This window comes from Pseudophryne corroboree, chromosome 2, assembly GCF_028390025.1.
Source record: "Pseudophryne corroboree isolate aPseCor3 chromosome 2, aPseCor3.hap2, whole genome shotgun sequence".
NCBI classification, from domain to species: Eukaryota; Metazoa; Chordata; class Amphibia; order Anura; family Myobatrachidae; genus Pseudophryne; species Pseudophryne corroboree.
Window position 1 is genome coordinate 760,312,036 of NC_086445.1, and position 24,788 is coordinate 760,336,823.

General features: G+C 41.6%; 1 protein-coding gene across 2 annotated transcripts in view; it reads left to right on the forward strand.

The window, feature by feature from the left end:
* The window catches only part of KCNA3 (potassium voltage-gated channel subfamily A member 3), a 173,736-nt gene extending 151,350 nt beyond the window's left edge, over positions 1 to 22,386 (forward strand). For both annotated transcript variants that reach the window (XM_063955457.1, XM_063955458.1), the window contains exon 2: positions 17,404 to 22,386. The gene's annotated coding sequence lies outside the window, so the exon portion shown is untranslated. The remainder of the gene's footprint in view (positions 1 to 17,403) is intronic.
* Positions 22,387 to 24,788: the final 2,402 nt, after the last annotated feature.

Genomic DNA, 24,788 nt, shown 5'->3' on the forward strand with positions numbered 1-24,788 from the left:
ATCTAAGACCTTTTTACTTCAGAGTTTTGGCTATAAAAATGATTAGAATACTGCAAAGAAGATATTTCAAACATATTCTTTGTATTTTTCATTTACTTTATATAGTCAAAACTCTGGCACAAACGTTAGTATGACAGGAAAGGCTCTGCCTCACCCCACCGTTACTGGAGTGTAGATTATTGGTTGTAGGGTCCTGCTAACAGGGGATCTTCTTAGAGGTCCAACTGCGTAGTAGACACTGGCATTATGCAGCAATGATACCTAGTGTATCCGGGTATGGGTCGTTGGGTAGACACAACTTAGGTCGACAGTCATTAGATCGACCATGGAAGGTCGACATGCATTAGGTTGACAGGTCAAAAGGTCGACATGTTTTTTTTAAAACTTTTTTGCCGTAGTTTTCTTCATAAAGTGACTGGGAACCCCAATTTGTGCACCGTCCCCCCTCGCATGGCTCGCTTCGCTTGCCATGCTTCGGGCAAGGTTACCGTTAAAATCGTAGTCCTTGTGGATCGTTAAGCATGAAAAAATGCAAAAAAAAAACCCTCATATTGACCTTTTGACCTGTCGACCTAGTGCATGTCGACCCAATGACCATGTCGGCCTACTGCACGTCGACCTTCAGTGGCCGACCTAATGACTGTCGACCTAAGCTGTGTCGACCTAACGACCGTATCCCGTGTATCTTCCCATCCTTGGTTTCTATTTTCAATTGCACAAATCTTAAAATTCTTGTAAAATACAGTTCTAAAATTGCAAATGTTCACACAGGTTTTTAAGTGTATACAAAAGCCAAATATTACATTCAACTCTAATAAAGGGATTGCAAGCTTGACACCAGGGCCCAGTTTTATCTTAGTCTGTTTACTAGCTTAATGTGCTGATGCTACTGTATGTACAGTAAAAACATGTTATGTTAGTATATAGGTTAGGCTTTCTATAATGTATATAGGTGGTCATTCCGAGTTGATCGCTAGCTGCATTTGTTTGCAGCGCAGCGATCAGGCTAAAAATCGGCAGTTCTGCGCTTGCGTATGCGGCGCAATGCGCACGCGCGTCGTATGGGCACAACGAACAATGTCGTTTTGCACAGGGTTTAGCGAAGCATTTCAGTCACACTGGTGGCCGCAGAGTGATTGACATGAAGTGGGCGTTTCTGGGTGTCAACTGACCGTTTTCAGGGAGTGCTCACAAAAACGCAGGCGTGCCAGGAAAAACACAGGCGTGGCTGGGTGAACGCTGGGCGGGTGTGTGACGTCAAAACAGGAACTGAACAGTCTGAAGTGATCTTAAGCGCTGAGTAGGTTTTGAGCTACTCTGAAACTGCACAAAAAACTTTGTAGCCGCTATGCGATCCTTTCGTTCGCACTTCTGCTAAGCTAAAATACACTCCCAGTGGGCGGCGGCATAGCGTTTGCACGGCTGCTGCAAACTGCTAGCGAGCGATCAACTCGGAATGACCACCATAGTGTACTACTGTATGTGTAACGTTACTGTGTGATAACTATTACTTTAGCCACTAGGTGGCAATACTACCAAACTTTATCATGTGGATTTCCACAAACATAGCTGCTATTACATCACAGTAAAAAAAAATATGTATGCTGCACATTTGTTCAAGGACTTGTTCCTACCTCACTTACAAATAAATAAGGCGCAGCTTTTGATAACTTGATGTACATGATGTTAATTAACATGCACACAATGTAAAATGTAATATTTTTACTCTGCGCAAATATCTATAATTTATTTTTATCTTTTTCTCTGTCTACAAAAATACATTTTAGTACAGTACTAAAGACCTCAGAGCTAAGTGTAAATCCAGCTAGGAGGTGCAATTTAGCAGACTTAAGGGGCGGGCCCCATACACTAGAACGATTTGTCTGATGGTGCAATCGTCTACGATTTCCCTTGATCACTGTTTACATACGATGCCAAATGATTTGGTACAATTTGACTTTTTAGAGCATGCTATACATCGCATACGATATGTCAAGCGCCTACATATCGCATGGGATGTATAGCATGCATTCACAGGTACCATCAGATACATCTGATGGGCTGGATTGAGGGCTACAGGGGCTTGGAGTATCCTGGAGAATGTCAGTCAAACTTGTGTGATACATCGCATGCGATATATCGCGCGCACAAAAAACACACTTTTTTCCATACGATTCCATACAATTCCATTTGATCACGACATATAACGAGTGCAGCACTAACTACCTGGAGGAGTCGACCCAACGCTCATGGGGCCGCGCATCGGGTCGGATCGGATACACAGCAAAAATGCACGATTTCACCCTATATATCTGCCCGAATGACCGAATTGACTGAAATTGAGCAAAATCATTGTAGTGTATGGAGCCCTTTACAGTTTAGGGTGGGTGGGAGGTATAAATGTCAATGTTACATACAGATGAATGTGTTTGTAGCATGCAAATACAGGAAATATACATTTTTACATCTGTATTTCTTTCATGTAAAATGCTACTTACTGGGGGTAATTCCAAGTTGATCGCAGCAGCAAATTTGTTAGCAGTTGGGCAAAACCATTTGCATTGCAGGTGTGGCAGATATAACACTTGCAGAGAGATTTAGATTTGGGTGGGGTGTGTTCAAACTGCAATCTAAATTGCAGTGTAAAAATAAAGCAGCCAGTATTTACCCTGCACAGAAACAAAATAACCCACCCAAATCTAACTCTCTCTGCACATGTTATATCTGCCCCCCCCCCCCCCCCTGCAGTGCACATGGTTTTGCCCATCTGCTAACAAATTTCCTGCTGCAATCAACTCGGAATTACCCCCACTATTCTTACACTTAGGGTGTGTACACACGGTGAGATCTTTTCTTCCGATTCTGACTATATAGTCAGAATCGGAAGAAAAGATAGTGCAGATCGCAAGGTGACAGTCACCTTGCGATCCCGATTCGATGCCGATGCGCGGCCCCGCGCGGTCGGCATCGGCAGAAAAAATAGACTGTGCAGTCAAGTCAATCTTGACTATCTCTATAGAAGAGATAGTCAAGATTGACACTTAGCCAAAATCGCACAGAACCATGATCGCAAGCACACTCATTATGTGCTTGCGATACTGGCTAAGTGCCGACCTGGCCCCTGTCGCACAGTGAGAATCGGTTAAGTCCGAATCTCACCGTGTGTACACACCCTTACTTATTATATTAATGACATTAAGCAGATATTAGGACTCTCATTATTTCAGGTGTTATATTTGTTTTCATTAATATTTTTATTGTTTGCTAGTTGTACTTCTCACTGATAATATACACTTGTCTGATAACCAGCTATACAGAGGGCATTAAAAAAAATGCTTTGCATGGAAATTCCTTCCTAATTAATTCCTAAATTGTTACTACCTGTGGGTACAACACAACACACTTGCCCAGGCCCATAACTAGGGTGGTGTGAATGGTGCTTGACAAACAGCACATTTTCCCTATGGGCACACCATCTTCATCTACCTGCAATCACCCACCTGTGTATGCTGTGCGATCACCACCAGCTGCAGCACTGCCTGCTGTAACGTTCCTGGCTACTATTATACATTAAAGTGGGCAGCACTGCAGCTGGCTGCGGTGGAGCATACATAGGTGGGCGAGTAGTGGAACTACCGGTACTAAGAAGAACCAGTGATCCAAAACAGTGGAGAACCCATATGTGCCTCTCATCCCCATCTGTGGTCCTGAGCACACTACAAAGCCCCGCTCCTCCCATGCACCACACAGGGAGAGGCTATGTCTTCTGTGTCCCCCTGGCTGAATGACAAAGGACCCAAGGACCTCTTGTCATCATGCCCAGTGCTGCCATCTTGGATTTTCTCCATCATACTGTATCTGTCATCTGCTTTGGTGAGAATCTGTGCTCTCCTTCCCCATTACATGTGTCATGCCAACCAGATGTGTTTATGTACTGGCAAGGACTGACCACGGCATTGCGACAGTGAGAATACCAACACCAGATGGGGGTAAGTATTTTACCACTACCCAAACTCTTTCGGGGGTGTCGGCTAGGGCTAACCCTCTAGGTGTGTCGGCTAGGGATAACCTTCTGGGGGGTGTCAGCTATGGCTAACCTCTACCATAGTGCCTAACCCTAACCCCTCCTGGTGCTTAACCATAACCCTCCTCCTCCAGGCCCAGTGGTGCAAGTATGGCGGTACGGGGCGGTACGGCGTACCTGTAAGAAAATCCCAGCAGGTACGCCGTACCACCGGGCCGCCACCTTGCAGACACCGGGTGTTGGAGAGAGGAGAGCGCAGCATGTGTCTCTCCTGCCTGCCCGAGTCCCCTGAGTCCGGCAGCGGCGGCGGCGTGCACTGAGCCGGCTCGTGAGCCAATCAGGAGCCGCTGCTGCCAGACTGCGAGCCCTGATTGGCTCACTGGCCGGCGCCAGTTTTAATATACAGGAGACCGGACTGAGGGCAGGAGAGGGGCAAGATAGGGGCAGCAGGAGCGTGTGCTGCACTCTCCTCTCCCCAGCAGCAGGCCAGTAGCAGAAGATAGTGCCAGCCCCAGGCAGCAGCAAAAACGGTGAGTTGCACTGCTGGGGCATATCTGCCACTCTAGGGTCAGGTGTATCTGGCACTGTGGGGGACATATCTGGCACTGTGGGGGCATATGTGTATCTGGCACTGTGGGGGCAAATCTGGCACTGTGGGGCATGTGTATCTGGCACTGTGGGGGCATATCTGGCACTGTGGGGATATATCTGGCACTGTGGGGGGCATGTGTATCTGGCACTGGGAGCATATGTGTATCTGGCGCAGTGGGGGCATATCTGGCACTGCGGGGGCATATGTGTATCTGACACTCTGGGGCAATGTGTATCTGACACTCTGGGGCAATGTGTATCTGGCACTGTGGGGGCATATATGGCACTACTGGGGGCATTTGTGTATCTAGCACCGTGGGGCATTTGTGCATCTGGCACCGTGGGGCATTTGTGTATCTGGCACCGTGGGGCATTTGTGTATCTGGCACTGTAACAGCATATCTGGCACGGTGGGGGCATGTGTATCTGGCACTGTGGGGGCATGTGTATCTGGCACTGTGGGGGCATATCTGGCACTGAAGGGGCATATCTGGCACTGTAGGGGCATATGTGTCTCTGGCACTGTGGGGGCGTATCTGGCAATGTGGGGACATGTGTATCTGGCACTGTAGGGGCATATCTGGCACTGTGGGGATATATCTGGCACTGAAGGGGCATATCTAGCACTCTGGGGGCATATGTGTATCTGGCACTGTGGGGGCATGTGTGTCTGACTCTGGGCAATGTGTATCGGACACTCTGGGGCAATGTGTATCTGGCACTGTGGGGGCATATATGGCACTACTGGGGGCATTTCTGTATATAGCACCGTGGGGCATTTGTGCATTTGGCACCATGGGGCATTTGTGCATCTTGCACTGTGGAGCATTTTCTGCATCTGGCACCATGGGGCATTTGTGCATCTGGCACTGTAGGAGCATATCTGGCATGGTGGGGTCGTATCTGGCACTGTGGGGGCATATGTGTATCTGGCACTATTGGTGACATAAGTGTATCTGGCCCCCCCATATGTGAATCATGACCCCATTTTCATTGACCACGCCCTATGTGGCATTTGGCCACACCCATGTTTCGGCGCACTCCTTCGGCACGTGCACACAGTACCTACTGTATAAGACATTTTTTCTACTTGCACCACTGCCCAGGCCCTAACGCCAACCCCCACTCCGATACTCACCTCCGGGATGTCAGCTGTCGGTGTTCCGGTGCCGATCTCCTGAGGGTGTCGGGTTTCCAGCATCAGTCATATGACTGCCAGCATCCCAACCGCTGGGCATCCTTTTCCATTGGCCTGCATGAAACAGTTCTTTTCCTTTACTACAGTATCTCTACCACTGACACATTTTCAACTCCCACTCTATATTGGAGTCCTATTATATTCTGTTCTTGACCCTATGCTTTGCTCACTATACACCTCTTCTTTTGGGAAACTTTTAAGTTAAATTTGCCTTTAATATCACCTCTACACTGATGACACTCTCCTGTGAACGCTCCCTTTCAGTTTGGCTGACCACCCGTACACACAGTGATGCCCCAATATATTGTTAGATCATTAGATATATTGGCCGTCGGCTGTGCTGCAGGGCTGACGTGATATGTCTGTGAACAACGGCTTTCCAAGACGTATCATTAATACACACTGGCCGACGATCCCGTGATATATCGGCCGTTCAATAGAGTGGCCGATATATCGGCCAGTGTCTATGCACCATTAGTTTAATTGAAGATCTGCCCCTGACCGTGGTGACAATTATATAAGTGATAGTACATCAGTGCGTCACAAACAGAATGGGAAAAAAAAAAATATATATATATATATGTATAGTTGTACAGCTGGATCAGCATTCTTATAATGGAATAAATACCTGCGTGCCTTCGTAAGAAATGTTTACACAGCAAAGAACTCTCCTGGCAGAGAGAGTAATACGCGGCACTGCAGGATTTGTAAATAATGAAAAAGTTTTTCATTATTTACAAATCCTGCAGTGCCGCGTATTACTCTCTCTGTCAGGAGAGTTCTTTGCTGTGTATATATATATGTGTATATATAGATGGATGACTTGGACTGGCACTCCCACTATAGAGGAATGGTGAGCCCCGGTGCCCTCTGGTATGATTGGATATAGCAAGTGGCGGTAAAGCAATCAGCGGCACTCAGGGTCTTAGAAAAGTAAGTGTATTAAATTCACTCCAGAACTTCCAACGTTTCGGGACGCACAGGTCCCTTTGTCAAGGTGAGTAACGGAGTTCTGGAGTGAATTTAATACACTTACTTTTCTAAGACCCTGAGTGCCGCTGATTGCTTTACCGCCACTTGCTATATGTGTATATATATATATATATTTTTTTTTATTTATTTATTATTTTTCCATTGATGGGTTGGCACACTCACTTCTCACTTAAATCGACAGTCATTAGGTCGACATAGTCACTAGGTCGACATAGTCACTAGGTCGACATGTACTAGGTCTACATGGAAAAAGGTCAACATAAGTTTTTAACAATTTTTTAACTTTTTCATACTTTACGATCCACGTGGAATACCATTGGGAATAGTAACCTGTGCTAAGCCCAGCGGTGGCGGAGCAGGGCACATTTCCCGAAGCATGGCGAGCGAAGCAAGCCATGCGAGGGGACACGGTGCATTAGTTGGGGTTTCCGGTCACTCTACGAAGAAAATTAAACATAATTTAAAAAAAACCTCATGTTGACCTTGATCATGTCAACCTAATGACTGTGTCGAACTATTGCAGGTGTCGACCTAGTCACTGTCGACCAATAGTGGTCGACCTAATGACTGTTGACCTAAGTGCTGCATGTTTGCATCAAATCTTTTGCACTTTATTAAACACAGAAAAATGTTCATTTAAAGTATTAGTGTGCTGGTCTATCCTAAGCGTGGTTCCTGTGAAGGTTCACTTGCATATGGACAGTACTATGTTATTTATCTGACCTGGCACCTAACAAATAACCTGGAAGTGTGTTGCGACTCTATTTGTGGAAATTCATATAGCCAAAGTAACGGACTGTTATCTTTTGGACTTGGAGCTGCACCACTAAGATTATTAAGATTTTTTCATTATTTTTTCTTAATATTTTTTGTCTTGTTGACTTTTGATTTTTTTGTTTTTTTGCTTATTTAAAAGTTCTTTGGTGTGTTGTGTGCTGTCTTGATGATGGATCTGGACGCAAAAGATATTAAGGGTACCAAACGTTTTCTAGATAAAGAGGTTTCAAAAATTTTATTTTCCTCTACTGACCAACTAGCCTTTGACATTGACACACCGACGGAAATAAATGCTGATTTACTGCGACTGCGTAAAAGATTGGTTGAACTGGAACTACATGGTTTGACCATATCACAATATCACAGAGAGAATTTAATTCCACGTGGGTTTAGAATTAAAAACCAACCCACGTTGGGACGCAGTAACAAAGAATTTTGCCGTCAGTGGTGCCAAATATTGAATCAATGCAGTTTTGACTTGATGGTATTAGTAGTCCAACAGGTTAATTTGGATATAGAGACCGTGAAGAAAGAGATTATATCTTGTGAACAAACAGGTTTGGATGTTTTGAAAGCTGATACTTCTTATGATTGGCTAATTAAATTGGATGAATCAGTTGCAGCATTTAGAGGTGATCTGCTAGCTTTCAAGAAATCCAAATACAGGAAAGTAAAGGAGGACTATCGAGATCTTCGAGTATATCCTTGGTTATTTACTCAAACTAACAGGAGGCCCTGGAGAACGACTCAGGGTTATCGTAAAAAATCTGAGGTCCTGTTTACTGATATAGAGTCACATACCTCTCAAAGTGACTCCGATCACTCAAGTAATCAGAGGGGTCCTTTTTTAGGGGAAAAGACCTTCACAAGGAGCAAAGCGAGAGGAAACAAAGACACAAGGGACCCTGCAGGAGAGGGGGGATTAGGCACAAATGGTTCCGGAGGGAGAAGTTACAAGGGGGGTCGGAAATAGCTGTTTTCAATTTATCTGAATACGTCCCTTCAGTGGTAGAAATGGCAGTAGTCTCTAAGGGACTGACGTTTGTACAAACTCACAAACAGAGTAAGTTTGACTGTGAGGTCGAACTGTATAAATTTTTTCGACAGCTTAAGCTCAAAGATTTTTTTTCTAAAAAGAGTGATGTGAGTAGATCTATTAATCCTTTCAAAGCTCCTAGTAAATTTGACCCGCCATTAAACAATGCGGCCATTGAGGTTTTTATGCGTTTGGTCAAGAACGATGTTCTACCTAGTGTTCAGAACACTAGGATTAAAAATTACAACATGACCAAGGCTGAGAGGTCGGCCATTAAAACCCTACGGGACAACATAGATATCATCATACGCCCCGCCGATAAGGGTGGGGGTGTGGTGATACTAAACAGAATTGATTATGTAAATGAAATTAACAAACAATTAGCAGATGGCCAATGTTATAAACAACTTCGTTTTGACCCCACTGACAACTTTAAACGGGAGGTTGATTCAATTATTGAATTGGGACTCTCCAATAGGTGGATAGATGAACAGACAGCTGGCTTCCTTACACAGGAATTTCCCTGTATACCTTTGATTTATATTTTGCCAAAGATTCACAAGTGCATGAAAAAAAACCCAGGGAGACCTATAATCTCCTCGAGGGGTTCCTTGTGTCAAACATTATCACAGTTTGTAGATTTCTATCTGCAGCCTGTTGTTCAAGCTACGCCCTATTTTATTAGGGACACTACAGATTTTTTGAACAAATTGAATTCCATCGGTCCACTGCCGGACAAATGCATCCTGGTGACTCTTGATGTCACCAGCTTGTACACCAATATTAATCATGTTGAAGGTCTAGAGGCCACGAGAGATGCGATTACCTCCAGTCCACAATATGAGGGTCCACCGTGTAAATTTTTGATTTTGTTGTTGGATTTCATTTTACATAAAAATTATTTTTTGTTTGAAAATTCATTTTATTTACAACTACAGGGGACAGCGTTGGGGTCCAATGTGGCCCCATCGTATGCCAATTTATTTATGTTTCAGTACGAGAAAGCCCATATTATGACAGATCCAACTTTTTCCAAATTTATTACATTTTACGTTCGCTTTATTGATGACCTTTTCATGCTGTGGACTGGAGATGAATTAAAGCTTCTTGAATTTGTTAATAAATTGAACCTTTTACCAGGATCAATTAGGTTCACGTGTACCCATAATCTGACCAGTATTAATTTTTTAGATGTTACTGTAAGGATACAAGGAGGGTCTTTTTGTACGGACATCTTTACAAAACCTACTGACAAAAACACCTTACTATTGGCATCAAGTTTCCACCCACAACCCCTGAAAAGGGGCCTGCCGTTCTCACAATTAGTACGAGTAGTCAGAATAACTTCTGACAGAGGGACATTATTACAGGCTTTATCGGAGATGGGCAATAAATTTGTGGAAAGGGGGTATGACCCGAAAGAAGTACAGGAGTCCATATCCCGATGTTTGAAACTTGACCGCAAACAGTTAATGGAGCCAAGGAAACGTCCGGATGAATTAGGACGTATGATTTTCTCAAGCACTTATTCTGTGTCTTCCAATTGCACGAGACAAGCTATTTTGAAATATTGGCACATTTTACAGTCCGACCCAATTATGGGGAAACATTGTGAAAATCTGCCCTTGTTTTGTTACAAGCGGAGCTCCAATCTAAAGGATCAGATAACTTTTTCCGATATTGTGCCTATAGCCCAAGAAAGAAAAGTGTGGCTACAACTTAAAAAAGGAGCGTTTAAATGTGGGACGTTTGTCAATTGCAAACATATGCGCACAGGTAGCAGCTTCTCTCATCCGATTATCAATGGCGAAACATATCATTTACTCTATCGTATGACATGTGAAACACGATATGTCATTTATCTGATCATTTGTCCTTGCAACAAATTGTATGTTGGCAAAACGATGAGAATGCTGAAGGAACGTATTGCCTTACATCGTTCATCCATCAAAAAAGCATTCACTAAAATGGATGGCACCACACCACCGGTTGCCAGACACTTTGTCTTGAGTGGACACAACATTAAGGATCTACTGTTTATGCCCATTGATCATGTGCCACCACTTAAATTGGGTGGAGATAGGCACAAGATGTTGCTACAACAGGAGTGTCGGTGGATTCGTCGGCTGGGAACATTAACTCCAATAGGACTTAACGAAGAATTCTCTTTTACCCCGTTCTTGTAACCTATTTTTGACATTTTTTCTTTTTTATAAGAAAAGGATTAGAAATAACTATTTTTCAGATTGGGTGCGCGTGGACCTAGATTTCTGGTATTGCGTCCAGATCCATTATCTGACAGTACAATTATATATATATTTTTTATTATATATATTTTTTTGATTTATGTTCTTGTTTTGTCATACATCCCACCTAGTGATTGCTCCACAATTGGAGGTCTAAATTTACATGTGGCCCTGATATGGGCATATATAGGGATTGATTTAATACTTTATGGGCCTCCTTATTGGGGTATGGAAGGGTCAGATTGGGATGTTTTTATTGATTAATGTTGTTGTTTTATTTATTTGTTGATATTGTGCCTCTTGATTAGGTATTCCCGCCGGCCTCGGTGGGACGGGCTTGTTGTCGCGGGTTGCCCGTGGCAACAGCAAGTCTTGGTATGGATACCGCCTCTCGCGCGTCATTTGACGCGCTGATGGGACGGTTCTATCCAAGGGAGGACCTGGTGGGATTAGTCTCCCCAGGGGGAGTGGCGTTGTGATGCGGCCAGGCATCTTGTATGCAGGGAAGTGTGGGCACGCCAGTCCTCTGACGCCTTTACCGGAGCGCGGCATGTAGCGGCGCATCCGGTTGACGTCAGACTGTTCCCCACGTGTGGCCGGTGGCAACAGCTGATCAGCAGGTAATTACACACCGGGATTAAATAGGCTGTGTTTACACTGTAGCGGTTAGGCACTTGGCACTTTACTTTGTTGCACTGCAGGACGAGCAGTGCTTTGATAAACATGCTGAACTTATTTTTCCCCTGATGAAGGCATACGAAACGGCTGTTGGGATGATGAGTATATCACTGCACATGATATGTTGCTGCTAAAATTACCTGTGCTGCATGTTTGCATCAAATCTTTTGCACTTTATTAAACACAGAAAAATGTTCATTTAAAGTATTAGTGTGCTGGTCTATCCTAAGCGTGGTTCCTGTGAAGGTTCACTTGCATATGGACAGTACTATGTTATTTATCTGACCTGGCACCTAACAAATAACCTGGAAGTGTGTTGCGACTCTATTTGTGGAAATTTATATATATATATATATATATATATATATATTTTTTTTTTTTTTCCATTGATGGGTTGGCACACTCACTTCTCACTTAGATCGACAGTCATTAGGTCGACATAGTCACTAGGTCGACATAGTCACTAGGTCGACATGTACTAGGTCTACATGGAAAAAGGTCAACATGAGTTTTTAACAATTTTTTAACTTTTTCATACTTTACGATCCACGTGGAATACCATTGGGAATAGTAACCTGTGCTAAGCCCAGCGGTGGCGGAGCAGGGCACATTTCCCGAAGCATGGCGAGCGAAGCAAGCCATGCGAGGGGACACGGTGCATTAGTTGGGGTTTCCGGTCACTCTACGAAGAAAATTAAACATAATTTAAAAAAACCTCATGTTGACCTTGATCGTGTCAACCTAATGACTGTGTCGAACTATTGCAGGTGTTGACCTAGTCACTGTCGACCAATAGTGGTCGACCTAATGACTGTTGACCTAAGTGTGGACGACCCTATGATCCACCTTTGCATATATAAAGAAAATGATTTTTTTTTTACTGTTTGTTCCAGCATCACACAAAATTACTGTATGAATTTGGATGGCATGTTCACTATTGTGACCTAGAAAGAAGCTGAGGTATGTATTATCTTGTTGACATCAGGGAGACAAGCAATAAAGGTTTAAAACAGGCTCCTCAGGTCCAAAATGACTATGGGCCTAATTCAGACCTGATCGCTCCTCTTTGAGTTTGCGGAGGTTTGCGATCAGATAGTTGCCACCCAGACAGAGTGAATACCCTCCGCGTGCAAGTTGGCTAGCAGCAGCAGGACGGGACACCGATGCGTGGACAAATCCGACAGTCGGATTTGGCCGCTCATTTGAATAGGGCTTGTCGGATCCATTCCGACAAATGCATGTCGGAATGGATCCGACTTTAATTGAATTTACCCCTTTATGAGCTATGGAGATTGCATTTTTTTTTCGGAATACATCCTTGCGGGAGAAGGCACGGGCAAACACTAGATCTGGCTAAAACTTAAAGTTCATTATATTAAGACAAAGGGGGTCATTCCGAGTTGATTGCAGCTGTGCTAAATTTAGCACAGCTACGATCATTCACACTGACATGCGGGGGGACGCCCAGCACAGGGCTAGTCCGCCCCGCATGTCAGTGCCACACCCCCCCCCCCCCCCCGCAGAAGTTCAAAGGCATCGCACAGCGGTGATGCCTTTGCACTTCAAGAGTAGCTCCCGTCCAACGCAGCTTTAGCGTGCTGGCCGGGAACTACTTGTTGCTCCCCGGCCCGCAGCGGCTGCGTGTGACGTCACGCAGCCGCTGTGGCCCGCCCCCGCAACGGTCTGGCCAACACAGGCGTGGCCGGACTGTGCCCCTTAACGCCGCCATCCAGCCCCTCCCACCCAGCGACTGCCTCTGCCTCAGAGGCGATCGCTAGGCAACGACGGCTGGCATGCGCCGGCGCATTGCAGCACCGGCGCATGCGCAGTTCCGACCCGATCGCTGCACTGTGTGAAACTGCAGCGAGCGATCAGGTTGAAATGACCCCCAAAATGCGGAGCAGTTCACTGTCCCGATATGGGGGTTCTTCTGAAGACCCCAATGAACCTGTCCTGCTTAGCTCTATTGTATTACTGATTGCTTGTTTAAAAAAGGAAGAATTGTTATCAGACCAGCAATTACTGTAACTGTTAAAATACTAATTTGTATGTTGTATGGTGAACTGTAAATGCTGTTTCGTTTCTTAATAATGGCAAATTACTTTTTATATACTGGTAAAGGCATGAGTGGTGCACAATAAGTGTATCGTTATGTAAATACAGTGTATTAAAGGAAATTATCTCCCGTTTTGCACTATGTTAGGTGGCTATAACACCTGGTAAAAATTACATTATGGTATCAACATTATGACTGTGTATACAGTAATTGTTAACTTGCTGACTACATACCATTTTTATAATATAGATAATTTGATGCAAAAAAACTATTTGTACTAGTTTAGAATCACATAGTGTGTACATTGTCTTTCCAAGGTAATTGTGCATAGGTTTTATTTGGTAATATCTCCCGCTACATCTCCTCAAATATCCTGACACAGGCTACCTATGGTAAAGCTATCATAGATGCTGTATCTATTGTTTTCAGCATGATAAACAATGACTAGTCATTGCTGAGGAAGAGAAGCTACAGTCATGACAGCTGAAATCTCTAACAATCAAATAGTAGAAATATTTATGTAAAAATACATAGAGTATTATAAAGCGCAGTTAAAGCTCTAGCCAAGCATAAAAACACAGGAATTTAAATTGTGTAAGTGATGAAATAACAGAACTTTACATGACATCACTAACATCTTACAACATTCACTGTGACAGTGGTTCCCAATTTATTTTTAATCATGGCACCCTAGAGTATCAGAATTTTTTTCACGGGGACCCCCTAGGCCAAAAGTTTCTTATTGAGAAATTTAGAAATATTTAATTAAGTATATTGTGTTTATATGTCATCCTTAGGGTCAGTTATGTGTTGGGGACAAGGTCTGCATCAGTTTGTCCACATATTTTATGAATGGCAGCCACCAGCACTGCTTTTGCCTATTACATTGAACATAAATAATTTGGATTGTTCCGGGACCACCAACCCAGGGTACCCCTGCAAGTACCCCAAGGCACCCCAGGGTGCCACGTCACACAGTTTGAGAACCACTGCCCTATGACATCAGCAACTACATAAGCATTACAAAGATAAACAGGTTAAAAATTGCTCTGTAAAGTTTAGTAAGCTATACCTACACTGTAGAGTTACAAATCAAGTTTCAAATAATTAAAAAAAATCTAGTAGTAAAATAAATCGATCTCATACATTGAAATGAAAACTGTATTTTTACTTGTAACTTCCAGATGGCAGGGTTTCTAAATAGTAGTCATACTTTTACTCATTCTTCAACAACATACATTTAGGAGAGAGACCAGAAAACCATACAATACTGCAGTCATGTCTTCAACATAATCTCTGTCTTGCTATCTATACAAATGCATCCTCACTGACCTGTCTCACTTCAAATAATCCTGTTTGGTGCGCCACAGCAAATAATTTTAATCAAACTTAGTATTTTACAGAATACAGAATGTCAACTCACAACCCTGGTGCGCTGATCCTCCAGATACGCCAATCTGAAATTCACCACCCATGGCACTTTCTGGTTACCTCAGCGCATGTGGTTAATCAACGCGGTCACTGCCACCAGCTGAAGTGATGTTTTGAGAAAATGCCCAGGGCAAGCTTCAGCTCTCACGCACACACACAATTATTTATACTTGAAATAAAGGTAACATGGGCTGATTGAGGCCTTAGGTCAAAAACACAGAACCAGGGCTAGGATTATGGTATTTAATTCAAGAATATCTTCAAAGCTTATAGTTACAAAAAAAGTTACAAAAATATAATACTTATAAATAGTTACATAAGTAATAACAATTTCAAGAAATAAAATAAAGAAAAAAAACAATTTTCAGATCACCTGCAGTGTCGAATGATGGTATGGAAGTGAATTATCTTCCTGTGGTTTTGGTTTCATCATGATCGATAGTTCCCTTACAACAATGAACACTATGGAGTATTTCTCATATTTAAACCCACTGCAGCTCACTCGCAGCCGCCACCCCTTGGGATTCCTTTTAACCCTTCCAAAACCAGAATTGATTGATTCTAAGGTTATGCTATGTGGTCTCTGGGTCACTCGAACAGGGGTGACTGTTACTGTTTGAAGCCTGGAGATCAGGCCTGTGCCAACAAATTTAGCTCTAATATACACCAGCCCAGAAAGAACATTTCACACCTTGGTAGACAATGTGTCTTTCCCTGGGTTTGTAGGTTTGACCCCTGCTGTGTTATACACAAACTCCAACCTCTGATTACTGTTCCATGTAGGATTTTAGGGCTATTAGCATTTTGTCTCTGGAGTACATTCCAATAAAAAAAAAATTAACTTTCCAACCATTTGTCACCCACAGACATCTTCCTTAAAACAATATACATTGATACATCACTCAATGTGAATAATACAATTTTATAAATCATTCCCATTCTGATATAAAACTGAGCATTCCGTAATCAGTATGCTTGTTTTAGACTAAAAAAATGCAGAAGCACTCTAAACAGTTCTGTTGGCTTGTTTGCAGCAATAGTGTGCAACACAGATAGTTATCTGAAATAAAGGGAAGAGACCAGGGGCTGACAGTTGCAACATGAGCACAAATTCTAAATACCCAGCACACTACAATCGATTCTGCATGCAGCTGCAACACAACAAAGATGCAAAATTTATTCTACCACTTACCTAGCATGCTTGCATCAGATGTGACCAAACTAGGCTGGGCTTTCCCTGATTGCCACTCTCGGAGGAACCTCTGGACCGTCTGCTTCCTGCCCCCCCCCCCCCAAGTGCATGCCATGCTGCCAATCCATGATGATCAGTCAGGCAGCAATGACCCCCTCCCGGCGGCTGCATACATTAGCAGCTGTTGGGGAAATATAAAAGTGAGTAGTCCTCACCCGTAGAGAGGATCGCATGCCAAGAAAACAAAGTCGCAATATTCCAATCATCGATGGTCATGATGTTCCAATCATCGATGGTTGTGATGTTCCGACCATTGATGTTTGCACCGATGTTTACAAATATATATATATATATATATATATATATATATATATATAGATTTTTTAATGATCCTTTTTAAAATAAATTTGTATTGGCCATACTTTAAGCATAATTCAACATTAAGAAAAAACTGCCAATTTCTGAGGTTTTTTTTTTAATATTAGTCAGTTAAGTGGTTAAAAAAGTATGAAAGTACTAATATGCAATGCATCAATGAACCAAAGATGGTTCCCTTGTGCCTTCCAGTACGGCACTCAAGGGGCTTAAAACCCACAGAAATAACTGCTGGTCACTGCAATATATATATATATATATATATATATATATATATATATAGATAGATAGATAGATAGATAGATAGATAGATAGATAGATAGATAGATAGATAGATATCTGCACTGGTGCAATGCAGTGTAGTAAAGCATGCTACTCTTACAGACTTAGTCTACAGCACTACTTTACATATAATACTGTATCATACAATAATATATACAGTGGGAAGTAAAGGGGAATGCAGGAATACAGTAGTTGTGATGATGATGATGATGATGATGATGATTGATGGATTGTTGAGCTGAGGTGACCCATAGTTTTTTAATTATATAGTTTTGTGTCACTATGATATATTTGGTTTAATATTCTGTATACAATATATAGCATGTAAATAATGCATTTTGTAAAGTAATAATGTCAATGACATATATAGTGCATATGAGGAATACATTTAGGAATTTCCTACATTTTAGAGTTTAGAATAGTATTTATCTGGAATACTAGTGTAGAAGTCAGAATTACAAACTATGTGTACAATCCTGTTTGTGCATTTGTCTTTAATTATTATTATTATTATTTTTTTGCAGCAAAAGAAGATTTCCAAAGGCCGGCATAATATAATACAAGATTGTTTTGCCTTAGTCATTTTCCATAAATTGGAAAGTGCAGTTACTGTAACTGTAACTTCACAAAGAAATACTTCTAGTAGAAGACGCCTCAAACAGCAGAAGGGAATGGACACAAATGTGAAAAACTGTATATCAAGAGATATTGCAGTATATCGACCAATTGACAATTTGGTCTCTTAGTAATATTTTCTTTCTATTTTTATAATGTTGTTCGTTTTCTGTTCTACACAAGTGCATTATGGTGAAGATATTCTGTTGAGATCTGAAACATACCCAGATTCAGTGCAATATGTCTTAGAATGAAAAGACAAATCTAGATGCAAACTGTTTTTCTTTTCTTTTTTTGTGATCGTTGCCATTCCAAGAAGAATTAGAAAACTGTAACCAGTCTAAGTGCTGCTAATCGATGTTGTGATTACAATGGGAAAATATGAATTGTCTGTTTGTAAGTTACAAACTTAGCATTGTTGATGTATCAATGTCCTTTCTGCAGTTATGCTACAAGCTTTATTTTTCATTGTGTTACTGCAGTAATATATTTGTGTTTACGTGTGTTAGCATTACGTTTTAAGTGTTTTGTACCAAAGGCTTAAATGTGTGTCCTGTGTCTTTCATCTGATAACAGACCCCTGTGCATCTGTTATTCACTACAATCCCAGACAATGCATACTGTATTTTATAAAACATAATCATAATTACCTGCTGACTTTGTAAATAGTCCTGGTATGGAGACGGACTTCCCAGTAGTAGCATAATATCTATACAAAAGTAGAGATGTAACACATTTCAGCTCTTTCACGCATATTGCAGTGTGTCAGCCACATTCTGCTCTGGTGTTTTCCAAACTGATTGCATTTGCAGAAAAAATATGCTGCAACATAGAGCTTATTGATGCAGTGTCCTTAGTGCATTGCCTGTGCGAATAAAACAGGAACCTCATTGTAACTTAATGATCAATGCTACGTTCGGTTTCCTCTCAAGTGCGTGTATATTTGAACTGGGCATAGCAGAACCCAGAAGACATGCAGCAATGCTTTGTACATGTTTCCAAAAAGGGACCTTAAACTGTTAGTCTATCCAAAACTATGTAACAGTATGTTTGGGGGTCTCAGAACTTACAGAATTAACTTAAAATAAAAAGTAATACAATTGCTTAAAGCTATGTTTTCAAATACTGCCATAAATGATTGTTATTATTGTATATTAAATATAGCGCCATCAATTACTCAGTGCTGTACAGAGAATATTTGCTTTTTACATAATTTATTACTCTGTTGAAGCCTACAGTCTAAAAGACACACACACACACACACACACACACACACACACACACACACACACACACTCAATCAATCAATCAATCAATCAATCACCAGGGTCATTGCGCTAAGTCAAATTATGCCAGTGATGGTACAATGCTAGGGGAGCATGATCTAATCATGGAGGCCCCCTGCTGTTTAAGAAAAAGAATACCGTGTATGGTGGGAAGGGTTGTGTGTGGATTTGTTCCCCTATGCCAGGGGGCAGATTGGGGGGTTGGGGTGGTCAGGCATCAGTGCAAGTGCCTATCCCCCCCTTTCCCACATAGAACTTGCATGGAGATAGAGTAAATTACTGCTCTTTGTGATTAAGGGGGACATGTACTAAGCAGTGATAAAAGTGGAGAAATAAGCCAGTGGAGAAGTTGCCCATGGCAACCAATCAGCTGCTCTGTATACTTTTATAGTATGCAAATTATGAATGTTACGTCAATGCTGATTGGTTGCCGTGGGCAACTTCTCCACTGGCTCACTTCTCCACTTTATCACTGCTTAGTACATGTCCCCCTAAGTCCTATATCATTCAAATGGAAATGCTAGTAGTAATTTCCTGATGACAACTTTGTCATACTCAGTCAGTCTACATAATATGACTTAGCCAAACCAAAAAATGTATAAATAATGTTCATATTGAAATGTAAAAGACAATTTTTATTGTTTGGAGGGAATAATAGTTTATGTTAATTGATAAATGATAGCTGAAACTTCTATTCAAAAAGCCTTAAATAAAATTTCAGTGGGAAACGACCCTTCACTCTGACTAGCAGTGCCATGAGGTTAATTCTCCAGCCATGTGAAATTCAAGCTTATTAACACCTCAGCACTTTTTTGTGTCAAGAGCACTGACCCAATAGCTAGGCAGTGGTCCAAACAGTGCTCCTGACTCATGAGGTGTTGAGTACTTGACTTTTAAACTTTTGCCTTTTTTAGCAAGAGAGTTGACAATAGAGCAGGTACATTGGAGTGAATATGATAGCTGTTCTGTTTTACTAGTTGGGGGTAAAAGTGTTGGTTACACTGCAAGTTTTCACAGTTTTCTGAACTTGAAGAACTGATTTATCAATCAGTTGTCTGCAGCATATGGGATACGCAGCTTGGTACTCTAGGGAAGACTGTGTAACTGGATGCCTGCCTATTATCTGTGGATCATCACATATACAATACATATAGCTTTATTCTATGACACCCTATGTGAATGTAAGGTACAATTTATTTTGTACTGAGATCCACTTGCAGCCATATATGGAGAATACATGGATCACTTCTCATGAACAATAATAAGCAACAATCCCACCAGCATCTTCAGTATAATAAAGGTGACAGAAAAGTCTGTCTGAAACATTATTAATGAGCAGTAGGCATACCTGATCCAAGATGGTAACAGATTTTGTTAGATGTGATCTTGTCGAAGTTCTCAAAACCCTGGGCACCCTCATTAGCCAGGTATGCTGTTCCGCTGCCAAACTTCCCAGGAATATACAATAATAACAAAATTCTTAAACGGGATGAAAACCCCTGACAGCATACATTCTCTTGCACCACATGTTGATAATGCAAATCCTATAGCCGCAAGCTTAATTGTACATGATCAAATGTATGCCAAGAGGTTACACACAAATGCAGAGCTGTTATTTGTGGACAAGGGCTTCACTCTCGTGTTATATAAAACCTGAACGTTGCTTGTTGCCTTCATGGTTCATCAGTGTGCAGTGACATTGCATTACTTTAGAGATCATTGATCTCTGTGAACATACTGTGAATTACACTTCCAAAACAATCCATTTTGTGTTTGTCCCCATAACTCATGGGTCCCTAACCAGCAAATTTGTCCTTTCACAGAGTCCATAATTGAGTACATTTTCTCCCAGTTTGTGACATGGGTTGTTTTAAGTAATTGATATAAGTTGATATTAGATGTACTATATCTATTATCTAAGTCTGCGGAAAAAGTCAGCCTCACAATCTGTTTGCCTTATTGTCTAAATTCATCCAGGAAAGAATTCCTTTAGCAGGGTCAGATGTAGCTACAGTATGATTCCAAGAGCTAATAATCCCCCCCCCCCCCCCCCCTGTCTTTCTGCATAGGAGTCTACAGTATTCAGCAAGCAAATCATAGAGAAATGAATGTTTCCATATGATTTAAGTGTCCAAGCTATGTAAGAAAGGGTTAATGAAGAAGAAAATGCTTATATGTTCTACGTTAATGATCAACTTCTACAGCATATTCTGCTTTTTAGATAGCAGAATTTTTTTTTTAAATCCTTAACTTACAAAAATTTATCTGAGAATGATGTAAAATCTGTATGTCAGCTGAAAAACTGTGTAGAGATGGGGAATGCGCAGATCAGGACAGTCTTTTTGGACAACCGAAAAAAAAACCCTTCCTTTGGGGATTTAATGCAACCTATATTACCAAGTAAGGAGACAATGGTAATAAAAGTGACAATATTGGCTTAAAATATTCAAGCCAATATCACAATAATTACTAAGCAGACCTCATAGATACATATAGCTATACAGTATATAAACTCAGCTTTAATGGAGCCAATAAAGTGTAATCACATGAACACAAGGCTATCCCTGCATCTCTGCTTCCTTAGGTCTGTTCTTCTCCACAAATGTAAGAATTTAAGCCTGGTCTTAAGTTTTGCACTAGTGTCACTGTACAGCATATTGTAAGACCAGGGGTTCCAGCACCCGTAGCATGATTCCACAGTTGAAAGCTGAAGAGCTCTCTATTCCATTATAATTTGGACAGATGAATTTGCACCAACTAGTGATCGATACACAACAATTACTACTGTCCAAAGATGTTTTTTTAAATATGTTAATAAGCACCAGTGAGAGGATATGTTATTTATAAGCATTATAAAATGTACAGTACAAAAGGTGTTTATCCCACTGGTGTATCGATAATGGGTGCAGTAAGTGTGAAGCACACCGTGCACCCATTTTTCCAAGACTTACCCTCCGGAGTCAATGCTGTAGAAAACCACCGGGAAAATGGTGCAGCAGACATCTTCCCAGCGTTTCACGCATGTGCAGTGGAGAAACCACTGGGAAAATGGCCACCACGCCTTTTTCTCACGGAACTGTGCATGAGCACTAGATTCAGAGACAGTGCTAGGTTCTTCTTGTGACCACAGTGCCCAGAGTACACACGGGCCTCCTCCTCTTTTTATGCCTAAATACAATGTATTGATAGCAGGCGCACTTATCTACACACATAACCCTAATCACACTGATTTTGTTTTTTAAGATGTTCCTGGTGGCAAATTTACATTCTAGTATTAACACAATTAAATGAAAAGAATATTTTCCTTCTGTTCTAAATAATATGTAGTGTGATGTATGCAAAAAAAGCTAAGACATAAACTACTTTTGCAGATTTGGTAATTCAGAACTCAGGCTATAATATTGGTAAATGTTCACTTTGGCAAATCCATGGGATAAACTGTCTGCTCTTGGGAAAAAGTTTTTCTTTTCAATCACAATATAATCAATCATGATTCAGTTTCACATGCATAATGCTGGAAATGTTGAAACATGGTAGCGTAAAATGTTATATGTGTTTAAACTAATGTGTACACGTCATCATTTCAAAATAAATAATGTTCTTGAACTTTTGTTTTAATCAGTTATTTTACTTCTAACGTTAACTGTTTTTGATTCTTAAAATTCTTTCTGGTTGTATTCAGTTCGTACAGTGGGATAATGATTTTATTTATTGACAGTTACCTACAGTATATAGTGCCAGCATATTCTGTTGTGCTTTGCAATTGGGAGCAAACATTAATGAAACAAGACTGGGTAATAATAACAGACAGAGAGGTAAGAGGGGCCCACTCCCAAGCTTACAGTTTCTAGGGGTCAAGCCAGATTGCAGAGTTTCTTGCTGGTCTGTAAGATCCAGTCACAGGTGTGGTTCATAGTGTCGACATCACTTAAGTCGACAGTGTCTAGGTCGACCACTATTGGTCGACAGTAACTAAGTCGACACCCAAAATAGGTTGACACAAGATTTAGGTCGACATGACAAAAGGTTGACATGAGGTTTTTAAAAAAATGTAGTGTCGTTTTTGTCGTAGAGTGACCGGGAACCCCAATTAGTGCACTGTGTCCCCTCGTATGGCTCGCTTCGCTCGCCATGCTTCAGGCAAGGTGCCTCGCTCCGCTGCCGCTTTGCTCGCCATGCTTCAGGCAAGGTGCCTCACTCCACTACCGCTGCACTCAGCACAGGGTACCATTCCCAATTGTAGTTCACGTGGATCATAAAGTATGAAAAAGTAAAAAAAAAAAAAATGAAAAAATTGAGAAAAACTCATGTAGACCTTTTGTCATGTCGACCTAGAAATCCTGTCGACCTAATATATGTTGACCAACAGTGGTCGACCTAGTAACTGTCGACCTAAGTGTGGGCGACCTAGAGATCGGATACCCCAGTCACACAGGAGCATTAGCCAATGGTCTGGATTTGAAAGTAATGAAGATCTAAGAGAAGTCTCCTCAGTTATTGCTCCCTGTATTCAACATCTGTAACTTAACTCCTAATCAAAGTGTGACACAGGTATATTTGATAAATATATAACTTACAGTAGCTACATCTTAACAAACTAAATGTATGTGTGTAAAGGTAAGTAACATTTAAGGGAATAATTGGCCTACTGTATTTCTGCAGTCCTGTCGCATCCTGGAAGGTAATACCCACTCAAATGCTCAGAATGACAGATGAGCTTTGCTGGTCAGGAGGAAAGATAACTTTGGATTACATTCTCTAACACAGCAAGTGACAGCCAGTGATCAGCATTTATGATCAACCTTGGACCCAAAGTGTACCTTAATTTGTATAAGTGTGTCTACATTCATATGATTCAAAGGCCTTCAGTTTTTTCCATGGCCAATTCTGGATGCTGGCCTACTGTGTGGTGCCCGGGACTGACATCTCTACACACTTGTTAAGTAAGGCATGCATAACCTCTCAAATCAGTAGGAGTTCATTTCAAGTCTATTTTTGGATACATGTTTTTAGTCTCGTTGTGGGTAGGATGCATCATAAAAAAACTCAGAAAATCCCATTTTCAGAAGTTTGGCTACATTTCTTATATGCATATGAGAAATACATCCAAACCTCCGAAAATGGGAAACGGACCTGGTAGACAATGCCATCTGTAGATAGCATGACCTAATAGAAGAATAGGGGCTTCTTTTTGCAGTGTGCACTGTGATCGATCCAATCTGATCCCTCTCATTTTCCACTGCGGCCCATGGGTCTAATGAACTACTGGGTCATAAACTTGAAAGTCATTGTATTGCAAAGGACATCTCTTATCTGTATGTTTACTTGTTTGCTGCAATGAAAAGTGATATTGCTCTATCAAATGCCTCTCTATTTAGGTCATTGCTAATGTCATTGATCTGAGAAGAAACTCCTCCAGCCCCTACAGGCAACTTCATATTGACTATATGTTACATATTGTACCTGACCTATTTGAACAAGACAGGGATCCACAGGATAATTGACCTGGAGATAGCTACAGGATGACATAGCAGGGCAGGGGTTAACAGAAGGGAGACTAGACTTGGGTTGTGCAGACCAGAATGACTACTGTAGCTGATGGTTGCCGTACAGCCGTACAGGACTCAGGCAGATAATGGCTGCCCAGGTAAACATGTTATAGCTGTAGGTTACTGTTCAAGCCATACAGGACTTTTACAGATGACAGCAGGCCAGGCAAACCAGATATAGCTGAAGGTTGCTGCTCCAGCCGTACAGGGCTAAGGTTGATGACAACAGGCCAGGTATACAGGATATAGCTGATAAGATTGAAGACTGTAGAATTGGATGTATCCTGAATGATTGTCAGGATAATGGTTAATGAGGAATAGAGTGCAAACTGCTGGTGAACATAGAGCCCAATTCAGCATGGATTGCTATTCAGAGAAATCGTAAATTGAGCAATTATCGTATGACTGCACATGCGTAACGTCACATTGCACACGCATAGGGGTAATAGCGACAGAAAT